This window comes from Myotis lucifugus, unplaced genomic scaffold, assembly GCF_000147115.1.
Source record: "Myotis lucifugus unplaced genomic scaffold, Myoluc2.0 scaffold_66, whole genome shotgun sequence".
Taxonomy (NCBI): domain Eukaryota; kingdom Metazoa; phylum Chordata; class Mammalia; order Chiroptera; family Vespertilionidae; genus Myotis; species Myotis lucifugus.
The window spans coordinates 3,724,531-3,742,281 of NW_005871114.1; the positions used below are offsets into that span (position 1 = coordinate 3,724,531).

General features: G+C 42.7%; 1 protein-coding gene across 1 annotated transcript in view; it reads right to left on the minus strand.

The window, feature by feature from the left end:
• PLCE1 (phospholipase C epsilon 1) overlaps positions 1-17,751 on the minus strand; it is a 247,136-nt gene that overhangs the window by 147,262 nt on the left and 82,123 nt on the right. The gene's annotated exons all lie outside the window — the stretch shown is intronic.

A 17,751-nucleotide genomic window follows, 5' to 3' on the forward strand; every position in this document is an offset into this window, starting at 1 on the left:
TTATGCATTCCAGTTTCCACATCAGGCCTTCAGAGATTCCCAATGTCTCATTCAGCTCCTTATCCAGCTTTCCCAAAAGGTTTTCCTCAAATTAGGAGATCGTGAGTGACTGCATGAAATAAAAACTCCTTGATCAAGTAAGTTTGAAAAACTTAGTAAATATTCTCCTTTTGAAGATTTACATTGCATATTAGAATATTAAAGACAAAAGGTTTAGAGTGAAGATATCTATTTTATTTTGTTGGAGTGTTTGAGTATTACTCATACTCATGTTATCTGACCAGAAATTTTTTTTAAGAGCACATACTCTGTGAATATAGTGTTGTACCAAATAATTTACTCTAATCAAATGGCCTTTTCTTATTCTCATTTCCTTGACCTTTGTGGATTCTCTGAAACAGACAATTACCTAACTTTCTAGAAATCCTGCCTCAATTGTCATCTCATTGTTCTGTCTCTGCCTTATTACTCTGTGGTTCCCCTTCCTTCACGGGCCTTCAAGACAGTTGTAATGCAATAGAGAAGTGCCAACAAGTGCCTAATGTTGGGGGTCATAATTTGGTTGGCCATGAGCTAGATTTACCCAAAAGATCTGTTTCATCTGACATACTGTTTTAAAATCAGGACAGTTTACATACAAATTGGATGTTACAGCATTTTCTGATAAATGCAATAATCTGACAACACTGAGTATTCCCATGTGGTGTGAAGGACTAGACCTTACATAGGGCATGAGTTCTCTACTAGGCTCCCACCATTCTCTAGTGATCACACCTGGTCAATATCCGGTCACCATTAGCATATGTGTTTATGACCCTTTCCTTCATGGGATATAGACATGGCTGTAGATACACACAATAAACATGCACTGAGCTCCTCTAACATGTCATCTGTGTGTTCTTCCCTGGGCTAGTTGCCAAGGATACAGAGAGAAAGCTATGGTCTCTACTCTCAAGGAGCATTGCTGCTCACCTCCAACATATATAAATGCTATGTACATATTAAGTAACCATTCAGTATTGCTATCAGCCACTTGTTTCCAAACTTGTCTGACAAAATAAAAGATGAAGAACTCTAAGATGAAGAACTTACTTTGTTAGCTTCCATCACAAAGACCAGAAAAAGATCAGCAGGTCCCACAAAGATCTGGACTGATGCATGCTAGTTACACAAATGCTGGATGAACTGAATTCAAGGGGCTTATTGGAAAAATGCTGAAATGTGGGTGAACTGTGTTAGACATAACAATGCTCAGGGAACATATTAAAATCAGGCTCTAACCACTTATTAGATCACCCACTTTTTAAGAAAAAGAGGCAGACATGAAAAATTCCACATATATAGTGTGGGAAAAGGGGTAAGTATAGATCAGTCATTATGAGTGTGGCTCTGGGGCATTGTCTTGAATTCTAGCTCCCCTGCTTCCCAGCTATGTGACCTTGACACTTTACTTTGCCATTCTGTGCATCAGTTTCCTTTTCTCCCGTGTGGGGATATAATCGTCTCTGCCTCATAAGGCAGTGGTAAGAATTAAAAGCTTTGATAAATATAATAGAATTAGAACAGTACCTGCCACTTAGTCAATACTCAACAAATATTGTTTTTTGTGATGATGGTGACAATGACGACTGTGGTAAACTCCCCCCACACACACACACACACACTCACACAAAATGGCCATAAATTATTTCCTTCACTGATTCTAGGCCAGCCTTGGGAATTGCTTAAGTAATGGGAGTTTAGCAAAAGCGATACAAACAAAGTCCTGAAAAATACTTGTTCACTGACATTTGCTCCCTCTTGCTGTTTCTGGGAACTCTGCAATAATGGACATGTGGAGAAGCCAGAGCTAGCACTCTGGAGGACAAGAGACCATGGCCTAGTCACTTTTGTAACTTTGGCTGATAGCTTGCTAACAGCCAGACACTCAGTGAGGCCACCCTAGATCCTAAGATCATCCTATGCCTAGCCGACTGCCATCATAGACCCAGGAGAGAGCCCAGCAGAGATCAGGGGATTCAGACTAGGAGAACCACCCAGCCAATTCACAGAAACATGAGCTAAACAAATGACTGTCACTAAGTTCTGGGAGTGCTTCATTACAAAGCAAAAGTTAATGGACATAATGATGTGATGGGCAAGCTGATAAGTATTTACCTGCATGAGATTTAAATCCATACATTAAACCAAAGAGGTTGATTCATTTGGCAGATGGAGACAGAAAGCACAGAGAAGTGAAAGAAATATAGTCAACCTTACATAGCTAGCAAGGGTCTGAGCCAGATTGACACCTAGGTTTATCCAACTCTATCCATTGCACAAACAGGGTCACACCCAAAGCCCAAACAGTGGGATTCAAGAAATCATCATTATTTGGCAAAAGGTTTAAATGATGTTTACATTGCTTTTGTTATTGTTTTTATTCATGATAATTCCTTTCATGGTCACCCTAAATTACTTTTGAAAGATAGTCAAGTTATGATTAATGAATGACCAAGTGTTTCCTTATATGGAGATTTATAGTTTTAAATTACAAGGTTAAAACAATATATGAACTTTATCTCACTTGATTAATGTGGTAATAGAAGGTGCTGAAAACTAGACGTACTAATACTGGGTAGTGGTATATTTCTTGATATAAAATCAACATGTCACAACATGGCATCTAAGTTTGCTAAACAGGTATGTGTCCATTCATTCATCCAACAATAGATTTATATGTATTAAGCACATACATTGTGTCAAGCCCAATTACTGGGGATCCAATGGTGAGCAAGAAAGCTTTATTTTAGTGGGAAAGGCAGAAATAAGTGGACCAAATAAATTAAGTAAAAACTGCAGACTGTTATATATAGTCCAAATATGTTTTGGAAATAGATTCCATAGGACTTGCTGAAGTTGTTGCGAATGAGGAAAGGAACGGAGTCGGTGTCTACATTTGATCACTTTAAAATTCTTGGAGATTTAAGATTTATATAGAGAGCTATAGATCAATGTTGCAAACAGCAGCCCTCATGGCTCCCTTGTTTAACAACCACCGTGAACTGCGAATGGATTCTCTCCATGGAATTACACTACTCCTATTATGGCAAGTGTTGTGTTTGAGCAGAAAGACCTTGATCTTATAAAGTAACCTGCAGAAGAGCAAGCGATGCTAGGAAAGCTTACCTGCAGCAAAGCAAGCAACACTTAAGAAAAACATTTGCAGTTCCCTGTGACTCAATAAAGGGGGGTGCCTTATAGAAACCAGCACTGGGACACACACGCAGTTCAGACCCAAAACAAAATAAAACGAACATCCAAGGCTGCAGAGAGCTGGGATGATTCAGAAGGAGACAAAGCCAAAGACTTTGGTGCACTGAAATGCATGAGGCAGCCAGACACACCATGTCCACAGCACTAACCCAGGAGGAAAGCTTCCTCCATACAGCCAGACAGGCTTTGTCTTAACTTGACTTCTACTGGGGTCCAAGAGGGTACTTGTCAACTTTGTACTTACTCTATGTCAAAAGCTATCTTTCTGGGGACATGGAAAATTATGATGCTCCAAGATCTGATGCCATATCTTCTGAAATGTTTCAACAAGAAAAAGACTTGCTACTTAGGTGTCCATTGACTCTTCTTACTTGTAATCACTGCCGTATTTATTGAGTGCCTAAAATAAAGTAGGCACTGGACATGATTTCATTGAAATTTCAGAACAGCTCTAGGAAGAGGTCCTACTATTACTACTACTTAAAAATAAGAAACTAATGCACACACAGCTAGGACTCAGCATCAGGACTCTATCTCTAAGTCAGTGCTGCTAACCACTAATCCTATAGTGCAGTTGTCAAATAAACCATTTTTAAAAGAGAGGTAACTGTCATAATGATCCTTCCATCTTTCCGTCTGTCTCCTCCCTTCAGAATGTCAGCTTCATGAGAACTTTATTTCTTTTTCATTTATGTATCACCAGTGTCTAGAAATGTTTGGCATTACAGCTTCTCAATAAATAGTTCTTAATTAAATTAATGCACGCCTCTATTCTATATTATTGCCAAGAACTTGGCTAGCATTCTCCAGTTTGTGTTATTTATTTATTTATTTATTTATTTATTTATTTATTTTGGTCATGAATTTATTGTGTTCATCTAAACCACAGGTGACACTGCATTGTCACCTGTATTTTTTGAACACCAGATACAGAAATCACATTAAATGGCATAAAATTGTTAGAAAGTATTCAAAATAGCTGTAGTCAAATGACACTCTAATTGCTACTAACCAAATGTGGCCTATTCTGAAAAATTTACCAATAGTTTAACATTATTCCATTACTAGTGGCCAGGTGCACAGATTCGTGCACATTGAAAGGAAATTAATTAGAAGAAATATTTTAATACCACTATTCGCCCTTTCTCTATAATAGAAGTGTCAACCAAATTCATGATCGACAATGACAGCTACCTCTCTTTTAAATCTGTCATTGGCGTGCGATTGGCGCCAGTGAGAGCTTTATATCGCATGTGTGAATCAACGTTTACTAGTATTTTTAAATTGCCAGTCAGACAGATGGACGATTGGTCACTTAGCCTTCTATATATATATATATATATATATATATATATATATATATAGATCATTTACTGATTGGCTTAGAGTTGAGGATGCTTAATCACCCTGATCTTTTCATGAAAACAGTGATTTGGAAGGATGATGAGGCTTAAAAAAACACAGAGATGATTTATATGTTGACTCTTCTAATTCAACAAATGTTGAGTTGCAATTACAGAGACTATGGTGGATTCTTGAGAACAATGATTTAAAAAAAAAGACAAACTCTGCCCTGTGACTGAACCTCACATACCCCCAGAGCTTTCTTTAACATAAAGGGGTAAGCCAACATTATCTCCAAGGTCCCTTTTAGTGTTACCCTTCGATGACCCATACTTCCTAGCCTTCTTAAATGGGGGATGGAACATATTAATTAACCTTAGTTTTGATGATAATTTTGGTCATTATTCTCTAATACAGTGTATAGTTAGGGTCTTCTGTCTCCCTCTCTCATACTCAATGTTTTCTTTCTATATCAGCTGTTTCTTCTCACCAGTAACTATGTATCTATTTCTGATAGTACCCTTATCCTCTCCATAATGTGGTTCCTAAATCACCCTGAGCTAGAATAACAAATAATCACATTTATTTGAACTATGTGTTAACTGTGACTTAACAGGCTGGGTAAGAATGTGGGAGCCTCTCTCATGGAATCAAGTGTGAGAGCTGTGGTTTGGAAAACCCTTTTACTGGTCTCCTGGGCCCCTTTCTTAACTTCTGGAATCTAAAAGCAGTGTTCTAGACGATTGAAGATGCTGAAAGTTTGATTTCTCATGGTGTGTGTATAAACAAAATGCAATGATATAAGAACTGCCAAATTCCTGGAAGAGTCAACAAAACCAGCGAGGCTGTTCTGGGGGGTAGGAGCTGAGGCAGGTTGGAGACCTGAGTGGCAGGGACGAGGAGCAGGACTCTGGTAGCAAACTGTGGCTACCTCTGCTCTTGAATCCACATTCCATTCAAGTGCCTGTGCGGAGAATTCCATTCCACTGAGAATATTCAGACTATGCACGAGACGCCGACCAAACAGAGCTCCAGAGAACCAAAAATAAAGGTTTTGCTAAGGCAAGGACAATTAACCAGAGCTATGCACCCAGCTTCTATAGGAAGTAAGTAGAACCTTTATGATTCCAGGAAACAGCTAAGAAGGAATGCTGAGAGGGTGGCTAAGAACAGTTAATAGCTGGAAATGCCCTGCTACATAACTTCTTTCAATCCACATTTTACCCTTATATTCAAATCGTGCCTTCTCCATATAGCTTTCAGGGGTCTCCAGCAAAAAATAAGCCTTGTCTTTTCTGGGCTCCAATGCAAACTCTATAATGGCACTTTCTGTGAAGCATAGAGTCACTGTTTACTCCCCTTTCAGGCTGTGAGTTCCCAGAGGGGCAGGGGGCCAGGTCTTACTCAATATTTTGTCTCCAGCTCAGAGCACACTGCTTAGCACCCTGCAGGCAATGGAGAAGTAACTGAAGCCTTAGAGCCAAGTCCTCAAAGTGTGGTTCCCAGACCAGTATTATCTTCATCATTTGGGAACTTGTCAGAAATGCAAACTTTTGGACCTCACCCCAGACACACTGAATCAAAACCTCTGGGGTTGGGGCCCAGAAATCTGTGTTGTAATAAGCATTCCATATGACCTTGATTCCTGCTAAAGTTTGAGAACCACTACCTGAGACTTTAAGGAAAACATTAACAACCTGTCAACTTTGATTGCACTTCTCCTATTATCCATCCCATAAACTCACATCCATGTCATATTCTTTCTAATGGGAGCTCCTGAGAGCAGGGTTGAAGTCCTATCACCTCTATACTTCACAAAGCCCCTAGCTCAGAGTCCAGCACAGGGCACACTCGATAAATGCTAGCCAAATGAAAGGGCATCTCTCACAGAAATTCCCTGTGGCTGTGAATGTAACAGGCCTTTCTGAAATGATGCTTCTGGCTTAATATTTCCAAAGATGAATCATGTCTGAGATACTAATTCTAATGGGAATTACCAACCAGATGAATCATTTCGTAATGAGAAAACCTGGCTGCCAAGGAAGCCTCTTGAAAATAAAAAATCAAATCAGGACAAATGGATTATGTTGCGAGGCTTGTGATGTCAGGCTGTGAATTAGGCCAACAGAAGGGATTTAATGGCCTGAACAACCAGGCTCCCTGCAGCTCTCAGAGCAACGGGTCAATTAATGAATCACATGGGAACAAAGCCCCTGCAGGACAAAAACCAACTTTCCCAAATCTCCTAGATAGCAATGCCCTGGCCCAGAGGCTCAGGGGCAGCGTTCGTGCTAAGCCGTGCACATGTGAAGCTCTGAGGGACAGAAAGTTCCTCAAATCATGTGGCTCCAGGCTGCTGTGTGTCCACAACAGGTGGAGGGGACCTAGGACAACCTATAGGGCTAGGTTGTATGCTTCCTGTGCCCCAACTGAATTCCCACTCACCTTGCCCAGGCTTCTAACTGGCAGGGATCCTCTGCCTAAATGGCAGGGATCAGTGTTGCCATCTAACTTCATGGCTCCCAGAGGCCCCTTTCTACCTGGGTCATCGCTTCTGGACAAACCAACACTCTATTTTCTTCCACTTCTCTTTGCCTGAAGGCTATCTGAGGCTGACCTCCAGAAATATAGAACCACCAGGGTGGGACAGCAGAGCAGAGGCTGTGGTGGAGAGGGAAAGTCTAGTTTTTTGTTTGTTTTTTATTAATTTATTTTTAGAAAGAGATGAAGGGAGAGGGATAGAGACATAGAAACATCAATGAGAGAGGAGCATCATCGATTGCTGCCTGCTGCATGCACTTCAGGCATGTACCCTGACCAAGAATCAAACCGGTGACCTCTTGGTGCATGGGTTGACGTTCAGCCACTGAACCACAGGCTGGGTGCAACTTGTGTTTCTTTAATGGAGATTATCACAGGGTTGTTATAAGCTAGGATTCCATGGGATAAGATAGCTGTGAGTTCTTTGTCTCCAGCTACACAGCTCGTGAGTATACAAGTGGTCATATTAGCATCAATGCCTGGATCAGAGCTCCAAGGCCAGACCTGCAGCATCTGAGATAACTTGCCAGTTTAGAGAGCCACCCCCCCCCCACCTCAACCCTCCTGGTTATTCACTGGTGTTCCGAGGAGGTGGGCCCCTCCGATGCTCAGGAGTAAGTTTGCAAAACCTCCTGCATGTGAACTCATGATGTTTAAGTATTTTCTCGTTCACAGCTCCACAAACAGCCACACTCTGAATTCAGTTTTGGGCTACTGCACCTACTATACTCTAAGTGCAAGGCCTTAGCAAGGTACTTGGTATTATGTGGCATTGAATAAATGGGAGCTTATTAATCCTCTTGGTTAATATTAAAGTTATAGCATGAATCCTCTCTCTCACCCAGGTTTCTTCCTTTCTTTCACTTCTCTGCTCTCTTCTTTATCTCCAGATTTTCTCCAACTTTCTCTGGGTCCCCATCATTTCTTCACTCTCAAATTTTTCATTCCTCCCCACTTTCATATCCTTTGTTTTGCTTTCCTTTTACTCTCATCCTGTTTTTTCCTTACTCTGTCCTGATCTTCCCATCTTCCTCACTCTCTCTATCTCCCCTTTGTCCATTTCTCCCCTCTACCCTCATTTCTTCCCACTCCATTTGTATTGGGGTCCTTTGAGCTGCAGTTCCAGGGGCAAAGGAATAAGGAAGGAGTGTTGACTAGTAGGGTCTGCAAGCAGAGACCCTCCCCTAATTGTTAGCAGACAGTTGCTGGTCATTACTGAATGCGCTGCATTTTTACAATCGGAAAACTGCAGTAATTTAATTCTTGAAAGTCTCTCCTCTGAGGGGAGCCAAGTGAATCACCAGAGAGGAGCTAGGGACATTCTTTCCCCAAACCCCCGAGGAACAGGAACTCAGTAGTTGAGCCAACACTGGACCCAATGTAAGTTAGCTCTGGCCTTGACTAAGTGCCTTCCTGCAAGCTTGGTGGCATTCACTTCACAGCCTTCTGCTAACAATAAGACTTGAGAGCTATTTAGACGTTCAGGTTTCATCCAAGGGTAGAACCAGGCTTAATAAGTCGTCACTGAACATGCTTCAGACAGAGCAAATGGAAGAGTGATGGGTGAATAGAGACCACCAGGTTTCCGGAAGCCAGAGTCGTCACAGCTCAGACAGGCCAGGAGGACATGGAACCCAGGAGAGGAACTGCTGGGTCTAGAAGGGAAAGGCAAAGGGGGCCTGGGCAGGATGGAGGCGTTGAGGAGGGGGATAGGAGTATAGCCCAGCTTAGTGGGGAAATCCTGGGGCCCATCCAAAGAAGGACAGCCTCTGGGAGAGCCTAAGTAACAACCAGGCCCCAGGCTGGGTGCTCATCCAGGGGATTCCTCTGGGAAGATGGCACTGGCATCCGACACAGGCACCGACAAAGTCTCTGGGTGCACTTTAAATTCTGAAGGAGAAGAAATCTATGCCTACAAATGTCTTCCTTGTTTGGACTCCATTCATTCACTCAACAAAAACAGGGTGTTCCCCCCAAAATCTATACATACTTAACAGCGGATAGCTTAAGAGATGTTCCTTTCTTCTTAGATTTAACCCATTGGAATTAATAATTATTCAATGTGTGTATACATTGTTGGGGACACCCTGCATTTACTAAATGTCTACTTTGTGCCAAAAAGCTGCCACAAGCTGGAGACAAGGAATGAAACAGTTTTTGTCCTCAAGAAAGTTACCAAGGATCAGGAGAGGTAGGCAAGAAAATGGGCAATTGTATTACAGCACGCAAGTCTGCAATGGTGTGAGCACAAAGTGCTTCGGGAACACAGAGGAGGGTATAGGAGGCCATGGAAGGCTTCTCAGAGGTAACATCTAGACACAACCTAAAGACAGGAAGAGTTATTAAAGGTGAGGGTAGAGTAAAATGAGAGGAAAATGTTTTAAACAGAGGCAACAGCATGTTCCAAGTGGCTCCCTAGAGTTGGCGCTAAGAGCGTGAACAATGAATCTGGGGAGATAAGCAAGGTCCTTCTGAGTCCTTACAAGTGGAAGCAATGCTAGCTCAGAACTATTTCCTTTCATGAGTATTTTCTAAGGTAACTACCATGGAAATACCTTCAATAGCACACACACACAAAAAAAGGTTCACAGCTGGAGGATTGTATACTCTGTGACTGGGGATACCCATTGCCCTTCTAGGACTATCATGCTAAATACTGAGGCTGCAACATCACACAAATCCTAGACTTAGCTCTTAGGGCATGAATGGGACAGATGATTATAACTTGATTATTTCTTTGTTGTAAACAAAAAACAACGGGAAGGGACAACATGTCCAACATCACCTACCAGCCTAGAATAGGAGAGAGATCGACTTCGTTCACACCTGCAGTGTAACAATAACAGGGGCATCCCAGAGGCGGGTGGCGATTTAGGGCTGTCTAGTTGAAGGGATAGAGCCAGAAAGAGATAGGTGGGCTTGTAAGAAAGTATCACCTTCCTTTCTACCTTTGGAAGTAGCAATGGAAAGGTAAACCTTCAAAAAGGTTAAAAAATATTGGGGACTACAAAACAAAAAACAAAACAAAAAAAAACAGGCATTAGAATTGCACTCAAGTTCATGGAAAGGAGTCAGGGACTCTCTGTTTATCCCTACATAGAGTACTTCTGTCCTGTCACTGTGCTCTTAGCTACATGTGTGTATGAGCACATATGTTCAGAGATAGAATGATGCTGAAGGTCAAAGACAACTTGTTCAGTGTTCAAAGGTGTGGGAAAGTTATCACCTTCCACCTCACCTGTGCCTGCCTTTAGTCAGAGAAGGAAGATATGGTTATCCTGAGTTGCATTCCAGAGAACTCCATGGATATCATTAACAAAAAAAGGCAAAACAAACCCCAGGTCTGGCCAGTGTGGCTCAGTTGGTTGGAGCATCATCTCATATACTGAAAGGTCGCAGACTCAATTCCTGCTCAGGGCACATGCCTGGGTTGCGAGTTCAATCCCCAGTTGGGTGAATGCACATTGATGTTTCTCTGACTCTCTCTTAAAAAAAATCATAAAAACATATCCTCGGGTGAGAATTAAAAAAAATTCTAATTTAATAAAAGAACCCACAAAACCCCCTAAATTAAAGTTGATCAAAACTGAGGGCTACGGTCATATTAAAAAAAATGCTTCCGATTTACATTTCAAAAAAGTAAGGCATTTTAGCCCTTACATCTTGCCATTTAAAAAGCCCGTTGTCTCTCCTGAGCTTAAGGTTTTTCTTGGCTATCAAAACAAAGAGGTCTTTTGTTGACAGAAACAGGCGACAGTGTTTTGGTAAAAAGATTATATACAGAATAATGGTATGAAGCTCTACTGTGTAAAAAGTAGGCTTAAGAGCTTTCGCTGTCTCCAGATTCTCTGGGTTTCTTACAACAACCTAATATACTGTTGTCCTTCACTTTGTGGGAGCCCTAAACTATCGGCTGCAGTCCTTATTTTCTAAGAGCTTATAAAGGACACTATGCAGATGCGACTACACGTAATTAAAGGCAATGTCAGCAACAGTGTATATACTAACTACAGCTGCAACCAAGCCCACTGGGATCAACCACTTGTGGTATCCCAAGGATTTTCTGTCCTTTGGACCCTCATGATCCAGTGTTCCATGACATGTGCTGTGCACAGTTGGAACTCATAAAATATTCCTTGAATTGATTTCAGCTGGCTCTTGGCATCTGCATGCACTGGACACTACCAGTAATGTCAAAGGCAGGGGGCAAATGAAGATGATGCGGGCAGTATTTGGCATATGAGTCCGTGGCTGAGTGGGCTAGAGGGAAGGGTGGGGCCATTGAGACTCACTTCCAGCAGAGCAGGTAGGAGCAGGAGAGACACAGTGAATGTGGTCCTGAGTTGATAGAAGAGACCTTCTGATGGGACCACACCTCTGTACACATCCCAGTCATTTCTGCAGCTGCTTTGGACATTAATGGGTACCTTTTCAGGAGCAAATGAGGGTTCAGTGAGAAGCTCATTCATTCCCTATGCTCTTTCTTCTCTCAGAATCCTGTGCCCTCACTATAAGAACCCTGACCCCTGCGTGAGGGAAAGGGGAAGGGAGCTCTGTTGTGAGCTTATGATGGGAAGAGAAGGAGCACACATGGAGTCCTGGCAAGGAGCCAGACTGATGAACAGAAAGCACAGATGGCCCTCTTAACTTTTGTTTATTTTTGATCCAGTAGTGACCCTGATGTGCTACAAAATAGGAGGCAGGGACATTGGGAATGAAGAGGGAAGAGGTTCTGGCAAATAGGATCTGGGAAGTTGGGGTGCAAAAATGACATCAGGCGCTTGCTTTCCTTTTGATGCCCTCCCTCCGAATCACTTCTTTTCAATACTTCCCCTTGTAGCTTTGGGAAAGCAAAGGCAATCTCTCTTAGGAGGTAGGACATATTCTGTTTGAGTAAGGAGAGCATGGCTGTCCCTGGCTGGGCGAATTCGGTTTTCGTCATTGCCCTCCAAGCTTTCCTCATCAGCTCTTCCACATTTTGCCCTGTACACATTCTTAAGAATTCTTGAGACAGACTTGGCAACCTTTTCCTATCAAAGCCACGATCTTTCCCTATTTGCAAAATCAACCAGAGGCCACACACAAAACATTAAAAAGAATCATACTCCGTAGTATTATTCTCATAAGGCGCAGAAAATAAGGCAAGTCAAGTGCTGTATGTAGAACCAATGAGAGGATAAATGAGATTCACTTTGTGAGCAGTTAAGGAGCATGGGTAGAGGAGGAGCGTGACCAGAAGAGAATCACAGAAAGATAAAATTTTGAAGATAGGGATAGAAAGAGGCAGGTGGGGAGGAAGAGAAGCATGGATGATGTGTTTGAAGTGTGTGTGCTCTGGAGACACCTGCTGTCTGCCCTGGTTTTGGACAGCAGGACAATTATCGCCCAACCCTATGAAGTGCTCACCGATAAATCAATGACTTGCCCTGCTTCATCGAGTGTCTCTCACATGGCCAGGGATGAGTGGAAAGGGCAGGGCAAGAAATAGGGAGAGTTGACTAATAGGATGAGACAGGAGATAATAAGTGAGAAGGGAGAGGTTCAGGCAGTTGGGAACAGACTGACTTCGCTGGGATGTGAGCCGCTACTGCACACCTAGAATCCTGCAAGGGCGAAAAATCAGACAGTGCACAATATAATTAACCTACTGTGAAGTCTGGGGATGAAGAAATAAGGAAAGAATAGCTGTACTGTGAACTCTTGATTATCTGGGGTAATGTGGAGATTATAATACTAAGCAAAACTACTTACAAGTGAGGGGCTATAAGGCTTGGTATAAAAATCCAAGCATGACAGGAAGTTGGAACAGGGAGAGATCATGGGAGAACCTTCACAAATGAACGAAGTCTGGAGATGGACAAAGGTGGGCTAGGAAGGTCGAGGGGAATGTGTTCATGGGAATGAAATGTTGCAGGCACTGAAGTGCAGATTTGGATGTCCCTCTCTCCTCCACCCCTTTTAGCCATATTACTGTCTGACCCTGTCTGTCCCAGTGGAAAGGGAGAGAAAGGCTGGGAAACCCAAGTTGCTCTTACTTCAGGGATAGTGAGCGGGGGTTTGGGGAGGGAGGGTCAAGTGAGAATACATATTTTTTCCTGCTTTGGAGAATTCACTTTTTAGTCCTTGAGGCTTGATACCAAATGTCCTGAGCTTTCTGAGCTGGGGGAGTCCCCCTGGGGCTGGGACTTTGCTATCATGACAAAGAATTTATGGTTCCAAGGCAGGTCCTGTGGAGGCTTTCAGTTCCCCCAGATCATTGTGACTTTTCTTTCGGTGGCTGCTTCCCAGCAACCAGGTCATGGGGCTAGGTGGGGTGGCAGGTCCTGTGGTGTGTCCACCACACACCAGGTGAGATGCAGGGAACAGAGTCGTGTTCCAGACAATATACTCACAACTGCTTTTAAATAGACCCAGAGGGACACACATTCAGACACAAATCCCTGTGCATTGAGAAGACGAAACAGGGCCTTCTTACGCTCTGCTTGCTCTTAATTATCTTCACCAGTGCCCATCTCACTGCTTTCTGATGCCTTAGCCTGGTCATGAGAACTCCTCAGTAACCTCTCCCTGTCCATCATTCAATTGTTACCTACATGAACCCACTGCTCCTGCCAAACTGAGCTGCTCACCATCTATCCCTCAGCACACCCTGGCCTTCTTGCCCTGCTGTCACCTCCTTACCTTGTCACCTCCTTACTTCATCACCTCGCATGCCTTCATCCTCACATTCCTACCGGAATCCTACCCACTCCTTACGGCAGTCTTAACATAAGTACTTAATCAACTAGTTGTATGACCTTGAGGCAGTTACCTTCTCCATGCCTCTGTTCCACTATGGTAAAATGCAGAGAAGATGATTAAATGAATTAATATACATAAAGCACTTAGAGCAGTGACTGGGACCCTGAGTTCTGTGAAAGTTCTTGTCTTTTTCTCACCCACTGGATGTCCCATGTTCCCCTCTGAACACTCAGGTGCTATCTGGAATATAGGTGATAACTGAATACTTCCAAGCAGGATTTTTTTTTTCTCTGTCATTGTGCCCATTTTAAGCTGTCAATTTTGAAGGAACAGGTGTACAGCACTGACTTTCTGCGGTTCCTAATGCACTTACTCAGTGTTAAGTCCTCCCAGTGAAGGACACCTCTGGCTTTTTTTTTTTTAGATAAAGGTTTATTGAGATATTATTCCCAATAATATACAGCCCATGGTTTTTGCAATATTCACAGAGTTGTGCAACCATCACCACAATCAATTTTAGATAATTTTCATTATTCCAAAAAGAAGTCCTGTACCCATTAGCAATCACACCCCATTTTTCTCCAACCTCCAGGGTCTAGACAACCACTAATCTATTTTCCATTTCTACAGACTTGCCTATTTTAAACATTTCACACAACCCCTGGCTTTTTAAAGAGGCCAGACTCTTCTTTCACTCATCATTCATCTATTTCCTCCAAAATGCCCAGCCATAGGCACAGGCACATAGTCTTAAATGTTGCTGAATGAAAACCAAACCATGGGTTGAATCAAGCTAAACATGTGTTTTTGTTTTTTTCCCCCACCCCCACATTACATTTGGAGACCTTGTTGGTCCAAAGCAAGATCAGAAAATAGACCAGGAGCAGAGCTGTTGTGCTCTTGCTTTTCCTGAGACACAGAAAAGCTTTGTTGAGACTCCTCAAAGCAAAATTCCTATGCAGTGATTCTCAAACCTGGCTGTTTCTTACTGTCACCTGGAGAACATAAAGTCCTGAGCATGAGTCCTGCTGCTCCCCACTCCACTCCCAAAGTTCTGATTTATTAGTCTGGGGTGGGGCCCATCAATATCTTTTAAATGTTCCCCATTTTTTAATGTGATTCAGTGAACAGCCAGGCTTGAGAACTCTTGATCCAATGAAAACAACCGTTCTAAGCAAGAATGATTTGTTGAATTCCAGCCATGCCCAGAATGAGACACAGCCAAAGTTTTCAACCCTGTCTTCAGGGAAACTAATCTCCGAATCTTAAAGAAAGCAATAAAAAAAAACACAAAAAAACACACACACACTCAAAGTTTCATTTCACAAAAAAATTTCTTTATAGTCAACATTACTATAAGACTGAACCATAAGAAATTACTGATATTTGACTGTTTTGGGGCAATAGATGAAAATTTCATATCATTCAACTTAATTGAATGCATTTATTTCTTCAAATAGAAGATTCATCCTATTCAGCTTGAACCACCATTTTTCTAATCCACCTATTCATTTCGGATTCATGCACTGGTGGGGTCTCTCGGCCTGGCCTGCGGGATCGGGCCGAAACCGGCTCTCCGACATGCCCCGAGGGGTCCCAGATTGCGAGAGGGCGCAGGCCAGGCCAAGGGACCCCACTGGTGCACTATCGGGGCCAGGAAGGGACCGCGGGAGGGTTCCAGGGCATGTCCGACCCGACTCACCCAGTCCCAATCAGCCAGACCCCAGCAGCAAGCTAACCTACCAGTCAGAGCACCTGTCCCCTGGTGGTCAGTGCACATTCAAGCAACTGGTTGAATGGTCGAACAAATGGTCCGACACTTAGCATATTAGGCTTTTATCATATAGGATATTTCTAGTAAAGGATGGAAAATAAATTAACTATTAAGGAAGACAGAAGCATGAAAATTCACAAACAGGTTAAACAAACACTAACTTTATGGACACCCTTCACTATTCCCCACATCTTATTTCAAAAGCACATCATAAAGTACATTGTCATAAACTAAGTTATATTTTCCCATAGGAAAAATTTTAGGATTAGGGATTGTGTTCCTGAGTTAGACATCCTATAAATCAGAGATATGATCAACAAAAGATCATGAAAACAAAGCTGCCACAGCTATAAACCTCTATAAACATTTAGAATAATAAATTTGCTATTCAAGTACCATCCAATGTCAAAATTACACTTTACTTATGGATCATCATACTGTCATTTTGAAAAGTAATTGAGCACTACCCATCAAAGCTGACAAAGTGCACATTCTTTGATCCACTTCTAGTTTTCCTAAAGGAAAACTGGTTCTGTTTCTTCCTCCCCTTATGGGACTGGGTCTAACTGTCTTTGTCCAAACCTGAGACCCTGCCCACTCCCAGTTTTGACTGGGCAGTACCCTCAGGGCTCTCCCCCAACCCTCTGCTCCTCATCTGAGGCCCTGCTCCTTTACCCACAAGCTGTGTGCTGCCCCAGGTTCTGAGGACAATCGTGCTCCAAGTCAGGAGGAATTTAAGGAGCTTTAGTTCTCTGGTGCAGGCTCCACAGTGTCTAGTCAATTGCATTTCTGCTTTCATTTCCATCTGAGACTGGGAAGTAGGGCTTCTACTTCCTTTCTGTGACCAGAACTGTTCGTATCTCAGTCTTTCTGAGCCTGGTGGCTTGCCAGACTCCTTCCTCACCCCACCTCTGCCTACAAGGGATTGAGGTCCTCTCCTTGAATCACCCCCTGTAACTAGAAGGAATCCTATTACCTACTGCCACACGTTTCTGATGTCAAACCCTCTCTGGCAATCAAGTGTTTCATGAGTGAATGAATTCCTGGATTTCTCCATTTCTGTGCACAATTGAACAGCCACTGCTGCCTCTTGGTGGGTCACTCTGAGGCAGCTGACCCCTTGGACTGTTGGCCACCATGACTTCTTAGTAAAAACCATGTGCTTTGAACACCAACTGGGCCTGCCTGGCTGTGCCCACTACCTGCTTACCCTTGGAAGGGTCTCCAAGCCTCCTCCCCTTCTCTGTCCCTTCTTCTTTACTACACTGATGAAGGTTTTACAAGCTCCAGGCACAATTCTCTCACCAGAACCCTGCCGATCAACCTCCAGACTTTCTTTTTCTTGTCTCCCCATCTCTCTGGTGTCTCATGCACTGCACAGGGGAGTGGGCATTTGGGAAAGTACTAGCACATGATTCTAGAAGAGTAGTTTTCAACCAGAGGGATCTTGCCTTCCAGGGGACATCTTTGGCTGTGTCAATTGAAGGTGTGCTATTGGCATCTGATGGGTAGAGGCCAATGATGCTGTTAAACATCCTGTAACGCACTGGGCAGCTCTTTAACAAAGAATTATCCAACCCCAAATTGGCTGAGGTTGAGAAACACCGTTCCAGAGAAATCAAAGACATCTTCTGCAGCACTATAAACTAAATCAAGCTGAAAATTACCACCAGAGAAGGATAATGCTTCTGTTTTCAGCATGCAGCTTGTGAGTAAAAAAAAAATCCCCTCAAACAAAAACAACAACAACCAAAAAGACTTTTTCCTTCCAATTATCAACTTTCATGCTCATAATAAAAATATTAGAAAATAAATAAAACTAAATGATGTCACTATCACTGAATATTTGATATAGTTATTATATTCTGCTTCTGTTATATTACATGATAATCATCTTTTCTCCATATTATTAAAAGGCATCACCTTCATTGTTATGTGAGATTCCTCCCCATGATCAAACCATAGTGTACCCTGGCCAGGTGGCTCATCTGGTGGGAGCACTGTTCTGTACACCAAAAGGTTGTGGGTTCAATTCCCAGTCAGGGCACATGCCTAGTTGCAGGTTAGATCTTCAGTCAGGGTGTGTGTAGGAGGCA